The sequence below is a fragment of the Hirundo rustica genome, chromosome 6 (genome assembly GCF_015227805.2).
Source record: "Hirundo rustica isolate bHirRus1 chromosome 6, bHirRus1.pri.v3, whole genome shotgun sequence".
Lineage (NCBI taxonomy): Eukaryota > Metazoa > Chordata > Aves > Passeriformes > Hirundinidae > Hirundo > Hirundo rustica.
Genome location: NC_053455.1, coordinates 9,433,092 through 9,448,874, shown reverse-complemented (window position 1 = coordinate 9,448,874; position 15,783 = coordinate 9,433,092). Strand labels below are relative to the sequence as shown.

Here is a 15,783-nt window from a genome sequence, read left to right as displayed (position 1 = left end):
GTCCTCAGCTCCTGGTGCTGGTTGAAGCCTCCCCAGGCAGGGTTCATGTGAGGCTTGTGCTTCTCGTGACACCATCTCCAGTGTTTTACAGACATTTGGCCAAAAGGCCAGTAGGTGTGAAGTTTTCCCTCCCTCTTTTTTCGCTCCTTAGGCAGGCATGGAATCCATGCACTGTTTTCTTTCCCTCACAAGAGGACTGTGACGTGGGATAAATTCCTTCCTTCTCATTCTGCAGCTGGAGAAGTGGGAGAGTCAGAGCAAGGGTTTGATGCTTAGATAGCTTTTTGACTGCGCAGGTTACAAAGAGTGCCCTTCTCTATCCTGATTTATCCCTTCTGATTTATGGGAAAGAGTGCACCACATTTGTTTACTGATATTTGGCACTGTCTGGTTGTATGCAAGGGAATATGGCATCTAGAATTTCTGGAGGATCCCTTTGCTGATACCCTTGAATACCAGCTGTATCTATTAACTTGTAAATTCCATCTAAATTTCCTTTCTGTGTGCAGAAAGTCACAGTTCTTCAAATATAGAATCAAAACCATGTAGTGCTTCAGGGCATTGTGGGTTTTTCAGAACAAGGATTAGATAAATAAAAACAAGCAAAATAAAAAAAAAGGAGTAGCATGCCAAGGAAAAAATATTTATTAGCAAAAGGGAAAACCTCCAGAAACATGATGGCAGAAAGAGGGTATATTCCTGAGGAGCTCTGCACTAGGTGTTGGGTTCTGCACTGGTGCCATTGCAGTGTCCTCTGGAGATGCACTTCTCAATGGTGGTGTGGCAGGATGAATTGACCTGTGGTGCCTCTGAGCCCTGGGCACAGCAAGGCTGGGCACACACTCGTTTTCAAAGTAGCCTTTGACACCATCTTGAACCAAGGGGTTTTGTTTCTTTTCTTTGCCAGCCACCTAATTCTCTCCTTGGAAGTCTTCAATGTTTCTCCCCGACCCTGGTGATATTACCATCCTCTGAAATAAAAAGCATGCTGCTAATCATCCATCCCATTTTTCATAAACCTGATAATTTGTTTAAATATTCCCCTGTATAGTGTTTGATGATCAGGCTTGCATCCTTTGATGTTTTCTCTTTCCTTTCTGACTGTAGTTATATTTGTCACAAAGAAACAAATCAGACATTTCAGGGCTACAGGGTTCCATGTCAACATGGCAATAATATGCACATTAAATGCATTTACCTCAGGCTTGGTGGCACAAAGCAAGCCTGAGATGCAAAATAAGGTGAGGCACTGATGGACGAAATACTGAGTTTTCCCTATGCAAATACTGTTCATTGGTAGTTTGGTGTAGTAAATTATCTTTCATATCTCAAGACCTGAGATAATCTTTTAGCTTACTGTTTTATCTGGTGCAGTTCTGTCCAGCTAAAACTTACACAAATATATACTTAATTTATTATTTGAGTCTATTTTATAAAGACTTAATTACATCAGATTAGAAATGATAATTTCAAAATTAAACTGGGTGCTTTATTTTATTCCTTGTCTATTTAAATGTGATTATTTAAAATTGCCATTAAACTGCACTTAAGCACCTGATTGTGTTGAGCTTGTTACAGTGTCAAATAAAACTTTAGAAACCCATTGGCTTTGGAAAGCTGCCTGAATAACTTTTGGCAGGGATAGTTCACACTGGAATTCTTTCTCCTTTGCTTGCAGTTCTTCCCATGAAATCCCTCATCATCTTTCCGGGGCAACCCTTTCTAGGTCTTTTGATGGCCTAGTTTTCAAGCAGCTCATATCACACCTATTTCCCAACAAGAGGGGAAAAAAAGGTACTGACAACTGCTGGGTTTTCTGGGAACCAGCGCAATGGTGATTCAAAGCTTAAAGATTAAATTTCAGGAACACAAATTCCCTTTTCCTCAAACTTCACATCTCACGAGGTTTCACAAAGAGGCCAGAGGTGGGGGATGAGGGACAAGAAGAGGAGAGGTGCCCACATGGTCAGGCCTATTTCAGGAGGAGATGAAGTGTGGACTAGAACAGAAATCAAGTGAGAAAGCAGGATTCTCATCTGGTGACCAGGGATTGGAGAAGGTGAGGAGGAACTCCAAGCTTACTTTTACCTTTTCCCATTCAATGGTCATAGTTCAATACATAAAACTACTCCTGGGAGATGGGCTTTCAGCTGGGGACATTGCTACATTGCAACACTGCTACAAGTGTTTAGAATTGCAGTCAGTACAAACATAGATTCCCTATAGAGAAAGAAAATGCTCTATAGACAAAAACTTGTTTAATGTATGTGTAAACACTTTTCCCATACAGTGCTTCTGGTCTAACCAGTTCCAGCTAAGGCAGTTCTAGGACACTAACTGCAGTATTGAAACATTGGTACAAAAAGTGGACGTGGTAGAAATATAAGATTGTGAGTTCTTTTCTCAGCCTGCAGAAAATGTTTCATTTATTTCTATTTTGAGGTACCCTTGTATTGTCTTTCTAGTTATAAACCCATGTTTTCCAGTCACTTGCATTTTATTTTTAAAGTTATGTGTGGAACATAACCCCACAGGCAGCTGTTCTATAGTGTGGCTATAGGCAGGGTTTAAGACAAAAATGTTAGCTATAAGATGACCTCTGTATCAGATGTCCAAGCTGGCAGAATTAGACATAAATAAAAAAAATTCTTACATATTTGGGACCCAGTTCACTACAGCACTTAGGCACCTGTTTAAGCAAGCAAGTAAATCTGGTTTGTATCCAGCAAAACACTCCAATTTTGGCTTATATCCCATTGACTTGGGTTTTTTTTTTTGCTCCAGGGCTTCAGATGGTGTAAATTCCTTCAGCAGTGGTTCAGCAAAGCTACCCTGACTTTCACCAGATGAAAAACTTGCTAAAAACAGTTCATTTATCAGTGTATTTAGGAGAAAGGAAAGAATGGTTCTGTTGATGTGCAGTGAGACCACAAGTGCAAATTAGAAAGTAGAAACTGCCTTCCAGGCTGCTCCTGTGTGAAGCATCTCACGGCTTCATGCAGAATTTGACTTGCAGAACTCTGCTGGTGGAATACACAGAATAAGACATAACCCTTGACAGTGTAAATGCTCAGAGATTTATTATCAGACCTGAGGGGAACTGCAGGATGACGGGCTGTGTTTGGCATGACGGTGACCTTAGAGCAGCCTAGAGGGAAGCCAATGGCTTCTCTCCTTGTTTCCCCTTCCCAAGAGCCTCCCCAAGCAGAGGGTGGGTGGGACAGCAGGGAGCCAAGAGGAGGGGGGTATTTCAGAGCAGCTCACATTGGGGCTCCAGGTGATGCACTCCCTCAGCAGCCTGTTTTTAACCTTGTTTATATGTCTTTTGCTTCTTAATTTAGCTTGAGACAGGTCATTCCTGGTTTTAATATTTTCCTGGGACCCCCATAAGAGACAGAAGGGCAGGTATCACTAGGCAGCATCTCGGTGTGGGTGGAGAGCAAAGGGATGTTCTTACAGCAGACACAAATAACATTTCTGCCATCTCTCCACTGCATCAACACTTATTCGGTAGCATAATTCATTTACTGCACTTTTATATAAATCTCTCTCTTTTTAATATATTTTATATTTATATTTTTAAATATAATTCTCTCTTGAGACTAGGACCTTTCAAGTCTTGGTTGTAAGGAGGTCTCTCTGAGACAGGTTTGGTTTGTTTGCTTTGTCTTCCAAGTGGACATCCCAGACCCTGGCATGAACCAGTACAACTTCACTCTGCCAAGGTTTTGCTTCATTTATTTCATTAATATAAACATTTCTTTGGGAGCTTCCTATCAGGTCTGGAAAAGGACAGCAGCAACTCCTTTCCTGCTTGGGCTGACTGGGACAACTAAAAGAGCCCTGACTTTCAAAGGACTAGGTTTTGGAGTTCTGCTGTTGACTCCAGTAGGAAAAAAAACAGGTCACATGTTAACTCCTGGCATCTCTGGTACTAAAGCAATATTAGATGACCAGAAGGAGTGAAGCCTTCAGTCCCAGGGTAGGGAAAAAGCAGGTCCCACCTCCTTGTTATCTAGCTTTCCTACCTGAGGTCAGCAGATTGTCTCAGACTCTGCCCTTTGGTGTGTCAGGGATCTAATCAGACTGTGGAGCTCCTGCACGTGGCTCACGTGACTCTATTTAAAGCACATTTTAATTGATCTGACCTTGTAGAGGAAATACCTTTGGAGTCCTCGTGTGCTGCTCTCTGGGAAGCAGGCACAGTGCTTCAGGGCATAGGCAGTAGGGAAATAAGCAGACATTTTAGAATTTGGCCTTTGACTGGAAAAACTGATTTTTAAATATTGTCTCACCGAGACCTTTCCCTTTGCCTGCAACCGTGACCCTCCATTTGTCAGCGCCTGGCAGGGACACATTTACAAATGCTGCTTGTTTTGAAGAGTGCCACTCATTTTGTTGTACATTACCATTTAAATGAGTTACATTTGTACCTAAAGGTTTCAGTCTCATGGGGCAAAGTGCTGTACAAACACAATTTTTTAGCCTAAATAGACAGGGAATGAGAGGGAAGGACAAAGTGGACTCCTGTGTTTGCCTTCAAATTGAGCACATAAAAGTTCTTAAAAATACGTCTCTTCCAATGTCCTTTGCTGAATACAGAGCAAAACATTCAGCTGTGGCAGCTGAAACCCTGCAGACAGGCTCCAATGGGATGCCATTTCCAGACTGCTCAGTTTTCAAAGTGAAGTTAATGTTATTTACTTATGCAACAGGAAATGAGGGAGAGCTTTGATTCGGCTTTTGGGGAGAGAAACAGAAGGGGGAAAATGTAGCAATATATACAAATACATCCATAATGGAAGAGAATGCCAGAACATGGATTGTGCACTTCTTTGCAAAGCTGTGCATTCTGGGCAAGTAAAAGGGAGTGGAGAATATTGAGGGCAGCTGTGTGTTGCTCCCCTGTTTATACCCTTGGTCGTATTTCTGCTCAGCCTCACACCAACCAAATTATTCACAACCCCACTATGCATAGCTTTGACGTAGAAACTTTCTAAAACACTATTACAAACACAAGGTTACAAAGGTTACAAAAAAGGTTTCCCTGTTTTCTCCTTTTCCCAGTTTTTAAGTGTTCTGCAGGATATGGTCAATTCTTGCTGTTGCCTCTTTGGATGCCTCACTTGGTCTCTGAGCTGCTCTTTAATATCTAAACTCTCTTTCCCTTTTCTTCCAGCTCTTTACTATTAATAATGTTGCAAATAAAGTTTACTATTAGGTGTTGTGAAAGGGTAATGAAGTTAGTTGATGGGGTTGTCCTTGATAGACAGGTTACCCAACACAAACCAAGCTCTGAAATAGCATCAAAGCATTAAGCTTCAATGACATCTCACTTATTTTTCCTCCAAAATCAGAACTAGGAAATCTATCCAGATCGAGGTAAGGAAGGTCTTTCAATATACTGACAGCACACTGACTAGTTTACCATAGCAACTAAAGATCCCTTTTCAGGTGTGTAAATTGTAAATAAAGGATTGAAACCTTTTGTAAAATTAACCCCTCCAAGGTATGGATGTGCTTTTTGAATTGCTGATGTTATAAAATCCATTAATGTGGTAGACAGGTCTGTCTATATGTTGGGAATATGGTCAGGAATCTTGGTTCTGTGTGCACCAGGCATACAGCTCTACAGTCCGCTCCCCATTAGCAGTGTTAATAACCAGGCTGGAAAGGGGCACAGCAGTCTGACAGCACCGTATGCAAACTAACTGGGAATCCTTGGAAACTCTAGTGCCCTGCCTCCCTCTCCCTGGCAAAAGCCTCTCTCTGCTCTTTGCATGGATGCAGCTGGTTAATAGTTTTCCAGCTGATGGTAACAGAGATGCAAGGCTGCTGGCAGCACTCGAGGACCCATGCAAGTTATTGCATGCATTTCAAGTTGCTGCCACTTGTGTTGCTGCTCACACAGAGCCCCCGATGCTTTGCAGGGGGCGATTTAGCTGCAGCCTACCCCAGCAAAATGCTGCAGTAGTTCTGCTATTTGTAGGTTTAAAATGTGGCAATACTTCAACAAAGCCAGCCTGGCTCTGTGTTTACAACGGTGTTGCATCAGCCTTGCCTTTGTTGCGCTATCATCTTATCAGAGTGAATGAGTGATGAGTTTTGCCACCGTGCAGCGCGCTCTCACGAACTCTTCTGAGGAACCTGCTGCTCCTTTTCCTTTCTGAAGTGCACCCATGTGGGCTTGGGAGGGTCAGTGCACGACCGAGTAGCTCCACTGGTTTACAGAAATATCTGTGCAACCAGACTATTACTCAAGTTCTCCTGCTAGTTGCCAGTCTTTGGGAAGTCCCGGGTCTGGATTAGCAATGTCACAGATGTCAGTGCCAGCATGGTAGAAGCCCTTAGGCCACCTTAAACCTGCCAGTTTTTGTCAGTACTACACTGCATTTGCTGTTTTATAGGTTTAAAACCATTTAATGTCAAGATGGGAGTTTTGTTAGCATTTACATGCATCAGATGATGAGCACTCCCATAGCCCAGGGGGATGTGAGACTGACGAAGAAATAACAGATTTTCCGGCATTTGGAAAAAGAAGTGAAAAGGCTGTAGTCTTTATTTGCACGCAGAGAGGGGAGTGGTGACCATGTGGAAGGACTCAGCTTTGTGCTGCAGCCAGCTCAAGTGACAACTTGACAGCCCTGGCATTGTGCTGGTGACTCACCACACCTATCAATCCAACAAGAGCTGGAGATTTGCTCTGTATAAAAAGAAACTGCTCTTTTCATTTGCTTTACGTTGATTTTTGCCTTTTCTAAGACGCATGATGAACCAAGGACAGTGGTAAGATGTCTCATACCTTAGAAAACAGGCACCCATTTTGTCCAAACCTGAACTTGTCCAGCGACCTTTGAATAGAAACACAGTTTGCTTTTTATCTTGGGTGTTTCAGACATGTTCTGACTACATCATAAAATGTCAGTAGGAAAACTGCAGAACACTAGAACAGAAGAGAACCTGTGGCTATTAATAACTCTCTCTGAGTTACTGGACCAGCACCGTTCCCCCACACACCAGCAATAGACTCAATATTAATATTAATGCAAGAGAGCTTGGTCCCACAGTTTGCACTTCAGGCCGTGCATGGAACCTGACAGGAGGAGCAGAGTAGCACAGTTTCTTATGGACTTAAAAACCCCTCCCACCAAAGCTGATCTCCTGACATGCTCCCAGTGACAGTCACAGCAGACAAAAGGCAGCACGTGCCTAGTGCACAGCAAATTGTGTGCTGGCTGCCTGGCCAATTGATGCCACAGGGATAGCGAGATGTCTGACTTGCCTCCCCTCGGTGGAGGAGTTAATTTCCTCCTCTATCTCACTGCCAGTTTCCATGAAACCCTGTGGGAATGTAATTATCACTGAGATTTCTGTCCCTGGCCAGATTTGTTTGATGTTGGCCAACCCTTCTCCCAGCCACTGCTGAAAGGGGGAGAGTGGTGAGATGCACAGCGCTATTGAATAATATGGCTCAGCAGTTAGATGCATTCCTGTGTGCAGCATGTACCTAAATAATTTGCTTTCAGAGCTGAGCATGGTGTTAGAACAGAAAAATACACAATGAAGCTACACAGTCCTGAGTGATTCAGTGACTTCTTGTCCTAAACCTGAGGTCATCTGCCTATAATGAGATCTACCTATAATGAGATACATCTGAAATAGGGTTTTGCTTTTCTCAGTAAATAACACCTTTCTCTGCTTTATTCCCAAGGATGAATTGTAAGTAGCTGAGAGAATATTAGTGCAGCCAGTCGATCTGTGCTCCGTGGGGTTAGAAAAGCTGATAACAGCACTGTCCTAGCATTTGCTTACAAGGATTTCTGACAGCTCCAGATTCTGGTTACAGATTATGCTGGCACAGGTTTACCTGAGAGTACACTCAGGTAAATGCAGTTTGTTTGAACTTGCATCAGTATGGATGAAAATAGGGCTTGGTCCACAGTTCTTCATTCAGGAAATCACCCGTGTTTTAGAAAGGATGCTCACACACTGCCTTAGCTCCCTGCCATGCTTCAGGAGGCACTTCTCTAATTTACGGGCTTCTTGCACGTTATTGAATGGTACCGAATTAACTGGAGGTGAAAACAATTCTAGCACATTTCTTCAGCTGCTGGCAATACATGTAACTCCATTGTCTTTAATAACAAGTGCTAATTTTACACCTGTTAAGGAGTTGATAAAGAGCAGCTTGGCAGTGCTGTGCCTTCTGGGGTAGATAATGAGCCATTTTGTATCTCAGTCCTGGCTTTCTCACTTGCTTGTGCTGGCTGGAGTGCTATGAGGGTGAGATGTGGATTTCATTTGCTGCCAAGGCTCTTATGTTATTATTCTGCCTCTCTCTTACTGCTTGTAGCCATATGGGTGACTCTTCTGGGAGTGTGCAGGCAATGTATTCTGACTTACAATCCTCTGAGAATGGTTTTCTTGACCTGCATGATAAACCTTCATATGAGGAGAACATTTGAAAATAGTCTTGACTTGCACATACCTTTGTCTCAAAAAGTGAGGGGAACTTTAGAGGAGTTCTAGTGAGTGTCTTTTGAAGTCTGTAATTGTATGGGCCATCTGCTGTGAGGGGGAGAGCTGAAAAATGGCAGGTATTGTCTTAAGTTTGCGTAATCCAATTTTTTTGTGAATGCAGCCTTTAATCACCACTCTTGCAAAGTGAGGCATCTGCTTCTGAATTTATGTAGCTGAGACTAATCAGACTAATTCAAGTCTTTCTGCAACAGACGTAATTGATCAACCTAATATCTTTGCAAAAAAAAAAAAATTGTTTGTGTATGTTACTCTTTACAATAATGAAGATGAATATTTTAATCACTCTGCAGTGTAGTTTTGAAAGTTGATACAGAAATTTGTTTACAAAATACACCTGTTCTTATTTGTTGCTACTTTAAAGCCTGCCCTGTGCTTAAAGGGAGAAGGAAGTGCTGATGCGTGTACTTCCTACTGGAGTCCTCTTATTCTCATCATAGTGCAAAAAGTTATGTTAGTTTAAAACACAACTTAGCCTGAAGTGGGTGTGAAGTATTCCAATGCAAATTGCTAGTTAGAACTGAAGTACTTAGTCTGAGGAGAAGTTTTCAGTTGAGCCTTTTCTTCTGTTTGCATGCCATGCCAAAATACTTTTGAGAGCTGAGCACCCTGCTGTGAAATCATTTGTGTATGTATTTATGTGCACAGGACATGCATTCAGCGTGTTTTTCAAACATTAAAGCAAGATGTTATTAGAAGAGTGCTGTTGAGGGCAAACTGAGGAAAAGCAAGGCAAGCGTGTCCTGGCTCCTTGTTCCTCACTCTGGCTGTTGGGAGATACACCAAACCCCGCAGCTTCCAGTATAATATTGCCTGGACCTGCCCAAAAGTTTTTGAATCAAATACAGAAATGTTATTTACAGGACAAAAATGCGCTTCTGAGAAAAGGGTGCTTATCACTGTAACACTAACAAATCTGAATTCTCCTCAACTTGCCTCAGGTAGGAATTCACTGATATTTTTACAATTGGATATTGTCACATTCCTGAAGAAAGTTGATGTGGATGAAATGATTAATTTTTTTATACACATAGACACACATTCAGGCAGAAAATTGTGACAGCAACAACATTGCGTTGCTCTGCTTTGTGATCTTGTTAAAATAAGGTGTTTTATTTGCTGGTGTTGAAAGCTGACAGGCCTCCCCCCCCCCCCCCCCCCCCCCCCCCCCCCCCCCCCCCCCCCCCCCTTATAGCTTCAGATAAATCCTGACATTTCACACAGATCTCAACCCTGGGCAGATTATTAACCCTTGGGTGAAGTCTAATGCATAGTGAAAGTTATTCATATACCTAAGTCTTTATCTTAATTATTGTTTGCCTACTGTATTAGGGAATGTCTTAATGTGCCAAGGGCAAAAAGCCCTCTGCATTTCAATTCAGCAAGTGCCCATGGCACCAGAACTTCTTTTTAAAGGTAGAGAGAATAGCTCTCCTCCCACTGTCCTTGTGATGGTAACATAAAAAGGGAGGAAACCATAGTATTGCACATAGCAATGAAATAATGCCTATTGGTTTGTAAGGCTGTAGTGGAGAATAATTGAGGAAAATGGGAAGAATAAGCCAGTGAGAATTAGAAAAACCTGGTATTATACAAAGTCAGAAATATATGAAAGCATCCAACTCACTTTATTTCACTTAGTTAATGTTTTGCAGAGTGTTCAAATGTGTGATGCTGATCTGAACTAAGATCTAGTCCATGTAAGTTTTTCATAAGGTAAATAAACCAACATCCTCCAAAGAATATTTAAGCATAGATAATCATCTTGACTTAATATGTCAGAACATTTGTTAGAAGTGTTCACCCTTTCCCCGCCTATCTTTTACAAAAACAGCCTAATAAGATTTGTAGGCTGTATCTGAAATATTTCTTAACTCCCAGAAGTTGTAGCATAAATATTTTTACTTAATGATGTTACTTGAACACTCTTTTTGACCTGTCCTTTTGTTTGTTGTAGCCAGGAAGCACGCTGCTATCCCTGCAGAGGTGGTAAAGGGATACCTTGATCTCACAGGTGTTGCCACAGCCCAAGATATATTTCATCACTTGGAAAAATTAAGTCCTGGGACAGTCTTGGTCACAGTGCTTTCATGTGGTTTGCTGTTCTATTGGTGGTGTTGTTGGAAGTCTATTGCATTGTCATACTGGAAGGAATTTTTACTCTCAAGTGTCTCATCTATTAGTAAGTAGTGAACCAGTCCAGTTTAACATCTTACCAATGTTCAGGATGAGGAGATCAAGGGCATCCTCAGTCAGCTTGTTGATGACACCAGGTTGGGTGGGAGTGTTGGTCTGCTGGAGGGTAGGGAGGATCTACAGAGGGTTCTGGACAGGCTGGATCGATGGGCCCAGGGCCGGATTTGTGAGGTGCCAGGTCCTGCCTTTGGGTCACACCAACCCCCGGCGGTGCTACAGGCTGGGGACAGAGTGGCTGGAAGATGGCACACTGGCAAAGGACCTGGGGTGCTGTTGACATGAGCCAGCAGTGTGTGCAAGTGGCCAAAAAGGCCAGTGGCATCCTGGCCTGGATCAGCAATAGTGTGGCCACAGGACCAGGACAGGGATTGTCCCCCTGCGCTCGGCACTGGTGAGACCACACCCCAAGTGCTGCATCCAGTTCTGGGCCTCTTATTTCAACAAAGGCATTGAGGTGCTGGAACAAGTCCAGGTAAAGGCAATGGAGGTGGAGAAGGGTCTGGAGTTCCATTGTTATGAGGAACAGCTGGGGGTGTTCAGCCTGGAGGAAAGGAGGCTCAGGGTGGACTTTATCACCCTCAAAAACTGCCCAAAAGGGGGGTGTAGCAAGGTGGCCTCTTCCCCCAGACAACAAGCAATAGGAAGAGAGGAAAATGCCACAAGTTACACCAGGGAAAGTTTAGATTGGATATCAGGAAAAATTTCTTTGCAGAAGGGGTTGTCAAGCATTGGAATAAGCTGCTGAGGGAAATGGTGGAGTTACCACCCCTGGAGGTATTTAGAAGGTGTGTGGATGTTGTGCTTAAGGACATGGCTTGGCAATGCTGGGTAACGGTTGGACTGAATGATCTTAAGTCTTTTCCAACGTGATAATTCTATGATCTAGAGAAATTTGTTAAATCAAATATCTGTAGTGTTGTTACCAGAGACTGTTTGGGCACTGGGCTGGAGTTGGAACCAGTGATACTGATGGGTGCCTTCCAATTTGAACTATTCTAGGGGCTCTTTTAGGCAGGGGCTCCTTATGAGCTGAGAGGCTCCAAGGGGCTTTTCTGAAAAACACAGGGCCTGGACAGCTAGTGAGTTTTTATTTCTTTTGCATATGCAGCAGCAGAAAGGTAAGGAAACTGTTGTGAAAGTGGAGGAAACAAAAGGAGAATTTGAAGAGCTAAAGTGAGAAAGGTGAACTAGGCAGGACTGCACCAAAGCTGTTCCTGTCAAGTAGTGGGGTTGCATGGAGAGCAACTAATGGGAGCACTATCTGTCTTGCTATTTGATTGCATTCTCTATCGTGGTATAATTTTTTTATTTTTTTCCTGGAACGTGGCTACGAACAGGATTCTTTAATATGTGAGAAGACTCTTCCCACCCTCAGTCTGATGTTACCATCCTTTCTGAAGAGGAGATGTCTGTATTCTCCTCATCTGAGCAGGAGGTAAGAAGATATTTCACTCTGAATAAATGATGATGTGGTTTGAAAGTCAGCCCTGACTAAACTTACAATTTCCTGTCCTCTGGTGTACAATCACTTGCTGCAAAGAAACTGCATTTGAGGGACAGAAGGTATGAGACTTCCTAGCAAGAACATGCAATATAGTCCTCTTCTACTTTAATACTTGTTTACTTCAAGGCCCAGTTCTGATCTCTCACTCAGAACTTCCAAGATTGGAGAAATGCTGCTATTTTGAGAATAGAAGCAGTTTTATACTGATAATTCTCCTGTAGAGATTTTTGCCATCCCCCTTAAAGTGCTTTAAGGTTGCTATGTGTCTCTAGAATAAATGAGCTTGCATTTAAAATGAAGTTAAGTTTTGATTTTGGTAAAATAAGTAGACTTGCATGGTTGATTCAGGCTTATTCACTTGCAAACACATGAAGTGATATAACTTTACAGGAAAGATGATATATTTTTCTCTGTATCCTGTGTTGTGGAGGGATGTGATTAATTTAAGGGTCTTTCTCTCCCCACTCCACAATTCAAATTCAGGTCTACCTGAATCAAGCCTAAAAGATTTGAAAGTAGCATTTTGAACCCTTCTCCACTAAATTCCACTTTGAGGAAGTTGTAACCTGAGCATTGCTTCATAAACGTAGTACTGTCTGTAAGAGTTCATGAGGTTCTTCTTGCATATGCTTTTGCTCATGGATCATAAATTTAAACCCTGGCATTTAATTAGGGTGTTGCAAACAAAACCTGCATTCCTGCACGGTGATTAAAAGAGGCTGCATAGTCCATTCACTTTTGTCCACGTCTTGCAATTTTCCTTGCTGGTTAAATCCATTCTCTGTGCTAGTAGTTCAAGTCTACAAAGGCCAGAGTAGTTCATGTGTGCTTAAAGCCAAGATTGCTTCTTTCACATTCTATCCAGATTAATCCATTTCAGCCAAATTTATTACCCAAGGCATTTAGAATCCTTCCCTTACAGAGCACCATTTGATTCTGCAAATGTCTTTGTAGGGATTCTGATAGATGAGTATCTGATTAAGGGATAAAGGGAAATCAAGATACCCTTAAAACAGTTTTAGGGATTCCTCATGCTGGAGTAGTTCTGGTGTTGAAAAGATTTGAGAGCATTAGACCAAATGCTGAAGAGCTGGGATGTGAGGACACACAATTATGGTTGTTTTGTTGGTTTCTGGGATTTTTTAACACAGACACTTCCTTAGATTTTCCTTTATGAGACATGTAGATACTGAGGTTATATCCTTATTGAAGGTAAAGCAGTGTGGTTTTACTGAAGTTAGACTGGTACTGCTTCTATATGAGCTGTCCTTTAGTTTGTAGCCTTTTTTCATCAGTTTGCAGAGCAAAAAAGGTGTATTTTCTTCTAACAGACATTGTGTTCTCTGTGAAGCTTCAGTGCTGAGCAAAGAGAAGTCTTTCCATTTAAATAACTATAATTTATATTGATGATAATGTGCTGAATTCTGTAACCCCTTCCATCTCTCGGAAGGATCTTAGTACATCCTTGAGTTTTGGGACACTGCTTCATCTGGATGTAGTAGATGGATGTAGATGTCATGGGGTCTTTAATTTTCACTCTTTAGATTCATTCCCCTTCTTTCTGATTAATTTCTCTATGGGGTGTCTGACTTTTACATCACAGCAAATGGAGTGCCGGGGGGAGGGAGATGTAATGTTTTATCAGCAGCCTCTGTTTAATGTAACTGTGCTAGTCCTGTGAACTAAATATGCTATCAAATGTAATTCCCCTGGGATGAACAGACTTAGTGATACTGGGAGAGCTGCAGGAGAACATATACAGGAAAGCTTGAAAAGCCAGATCTTTCCTGTACCTTTTTTCCTAAGCTTGACCCAGGGGTCTTTTTTGTTAATCTGAAATTTTTCTTTCTTGTAGACAAGGAAGGGTATTTCAATGTATAATACATATTTGACAGCTGATTGAATGAAAAGATTGAAGCTAATGTGTGATATGTACTGCAGCAGCCCTGGGAAGGTATTAAAGACAAGCTGAAAACAAAAGAGTGCATTAAGAGCCCACATGCATGAGGTGTGTTTTCTTATTAAGCAAGTTTTTGAGTAAGTCAATTGATACCACAGAACTGAAGGAATTGTGGAATCAAAGCCAAGATCCCTCTGTTATGTCTCTGCTTTCACATCTTTAATTTAATAAGACTAAGTAAGATCCATATTTCTGCTTCTGTAGATTGCTTCCCCCGTTAGTGATCCGTTGGGTGATCCGCTGTTGCTGAAGCACACAGGAATGAACATTTATCCTAAAGCTTCTCTCTGCTGGAAGAGGTTAGCTGAGTCCCAGCAGCATTTACAAGCCTTCCTGCAGAGCCTTCTGTGTATTTCCTCGTGTGTCCCAATGCCTGTGCTGCCAAGAAGCAGCTGCACGCTCACCAAGGGGTATAGGACAGTCCACATGGCACTGATAGGCACAAGCAGCAAGTCATGAAGTGGAGTTACAGTGCACTAGCACAAACTTGCCCACATTTATGGGACTCCCAAACTGCCCTGATGAAGTAATTTTCTACTTTGAAAGGATAGGTGGAATAAGATGCTTTATGTACCTGCAGTGGAGGTGGTATGTAATCTCCTTGGATTAACCTCTGCTTTAGTTCCTATTGTCTAGGACTAAGCAGTTGGCAATTCAAAAAAAGAATGACTTTCCCCTTCTTACATGTGAAAAACAACATTACTGCACAAACAGTACTGGCTTGGGCTGTGCGTGGCTGGGTTACTTTGCTTTCTGTCTTTATCTAACTCCTGTTTAATTAGTTTCACCCACTTGTACTAAGGATGAACCTGGAGATATTTGGAAGCATGCCAGTCACAAAACAAAAGGTGTATGGGAAAGAAGTGACTTCAGATCTCCCAAGTACCAATCTGGTGCTTAGCTATTTAGCTGTCTTCCTTTTCTTTGCTATAAAGAACACTTTGAACCTGCCACAGACTATTTAAGGGATCTGAGGGCAAGATATTTGGTTTCTCAATCTCTGTTTACTTCTGCAGTGGTACAGTAATAGTAACTGGAATATTATGAAGCTTGTGGTGATTAGTAAGTGTCCTTGAGAAACCCAGCTGCAATATAGCATAGCAATGATGTAATAATGGTATCTCTACTGATCAAAAGGTGATACATTTTAATGTATTATAACTAGACTCTAAATTTTTGCGGCCAGTGACAGCAGAGCTCATTGCCCAGAGACTTTCCTGCTCTATAAACCAACAGTTTGGATGCTACAGTGACAAGCCAAATTTATATTAACTAGAAGTATAGTCAAGGACTTAACACATCCCTAGTCATGTGTAAAGAAGTGTTTTTAAAAGGAGGTAGCATAGGAGCTAGGACTTTTTCTAGTATCTCTTTTCCAGTTAGAAGGGTAAAGTAATGCATACAACTGCAACTTCCAATTCAAATTTTGAAATTTATGTTCTGCATGTGATGTTGGAGCTAAGCAAGTGACCTTTTGATGCATACCTACTTCCCATGACAAAGGTTCCAGTAAAACAGCCTACCCTGCTTCAATCAGTGATTTAACACCATGGCTTCCACTGATCTCTGCTTTCCTGTACAACCT

The 15,783-nt window shown here is 42.0% G+C and overlaps 1 long non-coding RNA gene across 4 annotated transcripts in view; it reads left to right on the top strand.

Moving 5' to 3' along the window:
* The first annotated feature begins 8,208 nt into the window (after positions 1-8,208).
* The window catches only part of LOC120754794 (uncharacterized), a 49,792-nt gene continuing 42,217 nt past the window's right edge, over positions 8,209-15,783 (top strand). The window contains exons 1-5 of one of the 4 annotated variants that reach the window (XR_005701558.2): positions 8,216-8,283; positions 10,496-10,720; positions 12,072-12,169; positions 14,094-14,246; positions 14,403-14,486. This is a non-coding gene — a long non-coding RNA (uncharacterized LOC120754794). Of the gene's footprint in view, positions 8,284-10,495; positions 10,721-12,071; positions 12,170-14,093; positions 14,247-14,402; positions 14,487-15,783 lie in introns of those variants that run through there. The other 3 variants (XR_005701557.1, XR_005701559.2, XR_005701556.1) reach the window with 3 other exon arrangements.